The sequence below is a fragment of the Mustela erminea genome, chromosome 10, assembly GCF_009829155.1.
Source record: "Mustela erminea isolate mMusErm1 chromosome 10, mMusErm1.Pri, whole genome shotgun sequence".
Lineage (NCBI taxonomy): Eukaryota > Metazoa > Chordata > Mammalia > Carnivora > Mustelidae > Mustela > Mustela erminea.
In genome coordinates, this window is record NC_045623.1 from 5,744,171 (window position 1) to 5,749,653 (window position 5,483).

At 40.0% G+C, this 5,483-nt stretch overlaps 1 pseudogene; it reads left to right on the forward strand.

Moving 5' to 3' along the window:
• The first annotated feature begins 359 nt into the window (after positions 1 to 359).
• Positions 360 to 3,319, forward strand: LOC116568013 (annotated as a pseudogene).
• The last annotated feature ends 2,164 nt before the right edge of the window (positions 3,320 to 5,483 follow it).

Consider the following 5,483-nt stretch of genomic DNA (forward strand, 5'->3'; position numbering starts at 1 on the left):
TTGAGCTCCAGGCTACTTGACATCTCCAGCTGGATCTAATAGACATCTCAAATGTAAAAACACTAAGGTTCGGATCTTTTGCAGTGAATATGGTGCTGCCCTGTCCACATCCCCTTTCAGGACTGAGGCTCCTATCTCACTGGCTCACAGGAAGGCCCTGCCTAAGAATTGCTCTCTAAGACAGCTGAAGGAGCTGTCTTGCCTAAGGTCACATAATCCTTGGAGGCACCTCTCTACCAATGCCTATTTGATGTGGGAGCTACAAAGGCCTCAATTTGAGACAACTCTTAAGGGTCTTCTAGCTTTGCATGGGATCAGCAGAGGCCTCTGTCAAAACTGGATCACTTCTCTGTCTGCCTGACCCTGCTTCTCTCACTCTCATTACAGGTGGGCTCCTGCAATAGGAATCCCTGTCTCAGATCTGGTTTCTGGGGAATATGGCTAAGATAGTAAATATTGAGAATATTCCTAGGAAACAGACTCTAAAAAAGGATTTTGGAACTAGATCACCAGCCTGTTGGCTGGGTGTAAAAGCCTCTTCACTGGTGGAAGGTGGTGTCCTTTGTATTGTGGTTTTTATTTGTTTTATTTATTTTTTATTATGTTATGTTAGTCACCATACAGTACATCATTAGTTTTTGATGTAGTGGTCCATGATTCATTTTTTGCGTATAACATCCAGTGCTCCAAGCAATATGTGCCCTCCTTAAACATATCACTGGGCTAACCCATCCCCTCACCCCAACCTTCTAAAACCCTCAGATTGTTTCCTGGAGTCCATAGTCTCTCATGGTTCATCTCCCCCTTTGATATCCCCTCTTCATTTTCTCCTTCCTTCTCCTAATGTCCTCCATGCTATTCCTTATGTTCCTCAAATAAGTGAAATAATATGATAATTGTCTTTCTCTGCTTGACTTATTTCACTTAGCATAATCCCCTCCAGTTCCATCTGTGTTGATGTAAATGGTAGGTATTCATCCTTTCTGATGACTGAGTAATATTCGATTGTATAGATGGGCCACATCTTCTTTATCCATTCATCTGTTGAAGGGCATCTTGGCTCCTTCCACAGTTTAGCTACCATGGACATTGCTGCTATGAATGTTGGGGTGCATGTAGCCCTTTTTTTCCACTATATCTATATCTTTGGGGTAAATATCCAGTAGTGCAATTGCTGGGTCATAGGGTAGCTCTATTTTTAACTTTTTGAGGAACCTCCACACTGTTTTCCAAAGTGGCTGTACCAACTTACATTCTCACCAACAGTTTAAGAGGGTTCCCCTTTCTCCATAACCTCTCCAACATTTATTGTTTCTTGCCTTGTCAGTCTTTGCCATCCTAACTGGTGTAAGATGGTGTCTCAATGTGGTTTTGATTTGGATTTCCCTGACGGCTAATGATGATGACCATGTTTTCATGTGTCTGTTAGCCATTTGTATGTCTTCTTTGGAGAAGTGTCTGTTCATGTCTTCTGCCCTTTTTTTTTTCCAATTAAATAGCTATTTTTTTAAATTAAAAGTTTTATTTATTTGTTTATTTGACACACAGAGAGAGAGAGAGAGAGAGAGAGAGAGAGAGAGAGAGAGGTCACAAGCAGCCAGAGAGGTAGGCAGATAGAGGGCGGAAGCAAGTTCCCCGCCAAGCAGAGAGCCCGATGTGGGGCTCCACCCCAGGACCCTGACATCTTGACCTGAGCCGAAGGCAGAGGCTTAACCCACTGAGCCACCCAGGTGCCCCTGCCCATTTTTTGACTTGATTATTTGGTTTTTGGATGTTGAGTTTGAGAAGTTCTTTATAGATCTTTGTTATCAGCCCCTTGTCTGTAGTGTCATTTACAAATATCTTCTCCAATTCCATGGGTTGCCTTTTTGTTTTGTTGACTGTTTCCTTTGCTGTTCAGAAGCTTTTTATCTTGATGAAGCCCCCAAAATTCATTTTCGCTTTTGTTTCTCTTGCCTTTGGAGACGTGTCTTGAAAGAAGTTGCTGTGGTCAATATTGAGAAAGTTACTATCTATATTCTCCTCTAGAATTTTGATGGATTCCTGTCTCACATTGAGGTCTTTCATCCATTTTGTGTTTATCTTTGTGTATGGTGTGAGAGAATGATCGAGTTTCATTCTTCTGTTTTCTAATTTTAGCTACCATCACCAATTGTTCTATCAGCGATTGAGAGGGATATTGATATCGCTACTATAATTGTAGATTTACTTACTTCTCCATTCAGTTTTATCAGTTTTTGATGTTCTATTATTAAATTCATACAGAGTTAGGCTTGTTATATTTAATCCTGGTTATATACCTTATACCAAAGTATACTTTGTTTCTCTTTGTCTAGTTTAGTGATATGAGTCAGTAAGTTTCATTTTCAGTCTCAGTCGTATTTGCATATGTTTCTTTTTTGTTCAGGGCCCATTTAGATATACCTCACTAAGAAGCTCTCGTAGACAGAATTTGTTATTACCTCTGGCATTCGTAATGAGCATGGAATCCACTGAGCACAGATTGCATGTGTTTGTTTTAATTTTAGTGATCATGGATTGCATGTATTAATTTTAATTATGGATTGGCTGCTCTTGGGTGAGACATATATCTCTTCCCCAAATAAGTGTGTGATGGGTGGGGGGTGGGAGAGCTGACATGCTATAACATGACTGTACAGGGCCACTCCTTAGTTAGGGCCTATGGATGTGTCACTCTTTTAATGAAAAGTGGAGAACATACATACCATCGATGACTAAATATAAGATTAACCTGAAATATAAGATGATTTTCCTTATAAACTTTATCCATGTTGTTTTTTCCTCAGCTGCTCCTAAGGTGCTTAGTCCTTCCAAGGAAGCTAAGGCCACATTGGAGTGAGGCCCTCTCCTGATCTGGTGACTAGCCCCACACTTGGCAGTGCTCGTTCAGCCTTTGCCCACACTATGGCCTCCCTCTTGCAACTTGCTTGCATCCATTTAACCCTCATCCTACATGATGATGAGGTGATGATCACAAAGGATAATAAGATCAATACCCTCATTAAAGCCTCAGATGTAAATGTTGAACCTTGCTGGCCTTGCAAACAAGCTTGTTTGCAAAAGCCATGGCCAATGTCAACATCAGGAGCCCCATCTGTAATGTAGGGGCTTGGGGACCCACCCCAGCAGTTGTTGCTGCACCAGCAGGGGGTCCTGCTCCCTCCACCAGGTCTGCCTCCACCTAAGAGAAAAAAGTGGAAGCAAAAAAGAAGACTCAGAGGAGACTGATGTCAACATGTGCTTTGGTCTTTTTGACTAAACCTCTTCTGTAACCTGTTCAATAAGAAGTTGAAGTCTTCAAAAAAAAAAAATTGTCTATGTTGTTGCATGTAGCTGTAGCTTATTCACATCCTGTTTAATATTGCATTGTATGAATATACCATATTATCCATTTTTCAGGAGATATTCATATGGAGCTCTATTGCTTTTCAAACTGTATTGAAAATGCTTGTTTATTCTGTCATACAACAGAGAAAATTGTGAAGTCATATTTTTAGGACAAATTACTAATTATATAAGTTTCTCTCCACTTCCCATCTCTCTCACCATTTCCATCAGGAATAGCTGTTGCATATCTAAATATTATTACTTGTTTGATATCATTTAAAGCTAATTAATCTTTCACCACCTGAAGTGCTTGGTAGTTCAGAATAAAATAATTAAGAATGTGCTGTAACATGAGACTTTCCAAATAGCCTTCTTTTCTGAGTGGGAGTATTGCAAGAGAAATGAAAAACATGTCCACAAAGTACCTATATACAAATGTTTATAGCAGTTTTATTCCTCATAGACCTAACTGGAAATGATCCAAATTTCTATCAACAAAGTGAGTAAATAAGCGTATTGTGGGATATTTATATAGTGGAATACTACTTGGAATTAAAAGATAAAATTATTGTTACACTGAATCTCAAAAATATTTGGTAATTTTTGGAAGATCACATCTTCACTAGGTTGTGAAAGCAAAGCTAAGCCAAAAGGGGACTGGGTTGAGGTAAGATCTTAATGACAACAAGCCAGACATCAAAATAGCTAGAGGGTAGTACTCTAGCTGAAGGAAGAGCAAGTGCAAAAGCCTGTAGGCAAGAAATGTCATGCTTTGTTGAAGAAGGGAGACACCTTGTGGCTAAAGTAGCAGGTCTAAAAGAACCCTAGGAGCTAGGGGGAGTTGGTGTTAAGTCTAGAGACAGAGGCAGGAACTAGATTATGTACAGCTCTACAGCCTATGGTAAGGGACATGCCTTTTTTTTTTCTTAAATTAACATATAATGTGTTATGTGTTTTGGAGGTACGAGTCTGTGATTCATCAGTCCTACACAATTCACAGCATTCAACATAACACATACCCTCCCCAATGTCCATCCCCCAGCCACCCCATCCCTCCCACTCTCCTCCCTTCCAGGAATCCTCAGTTTGTTTCCTGAGATTAAGAGTCTCTTATGGTTTCTCTCTCTCTCTAATTTCATCTTGTTTCATTTTTTCCTCTTTTTCTTTATGAACCTCTATCTTATTTCTCAAATTCCTCATAGCAGTGAGATCATATGATCAATATCTTTCTCTGATTGGCTTATTTTGCTTAGCATAATACCCTCTAGTTCCATCCATGTCATTGCAAATGGCAAGATTTTGGGGGTTTTGATGGCTGCATAATATTCCATTGTGTATATATACCACATCTTCTTTATCCATTCATCTGTTGATGGACGTCTAGGCTCTTCCCATAGTTTGGTTATTGGGTACATTGCTGCTGTAAACATTTGGATGCATGTGCCCCTTCAGATCATTACATTTGTATCTTTAGAGTAAATTCCCAGTACTGCAATTGCTAGGTCATAGGGTAGCTCTATTTTCAACTTTTTGAGGAACCTCCATACTGTTTTCCAGAGTGGCTGCAATAGCTTGCATTCCCATCAACAGTGTAGGAGGGCTCCCCTTTCTCTGGATCCTCACCAACACCTGTCATTTCCTGACTGGTTAATTTTAGCCATTCTGACTAATGGTGGTCATTAGTGACGTGGTATCTCACTGTGGTATCTCACTGTGGTTTGGATTTGTATTTCCCTCATGCCGAGTAATGATGAGCACTTTTTCAAGTGTCTGTTGGCCATTTGGATGTCTTCTTTGCAGAAATGTCTGTTTATGTCTTCTGTCCATTGCTTGATTAGATTATTTATTCTTTGGGTGTTGAGTTTGATAAGTTCTTTATAGATTTTGGATATTAGCCCTTTATGTGATAGGTCATTTGCAAACATCTTCTCCCATTCTGTCGGTTGTCTTTTGGTTTTGTTGACTGTTCAATTTTCTGTGCAAAAGCTTTTGGCTTTGATGAAGTCCCAATAGTTCACTTTTGCCCTTGCTTCCCTTGTCTTTGGCGATGTTTCTAGGAAGAAGTTGCTGTGGCTGAGGTCTAAGAGGTTGCTGCCTATGTTCTCCTCAAGGATTTGGATGGATTCCTGTCTCAC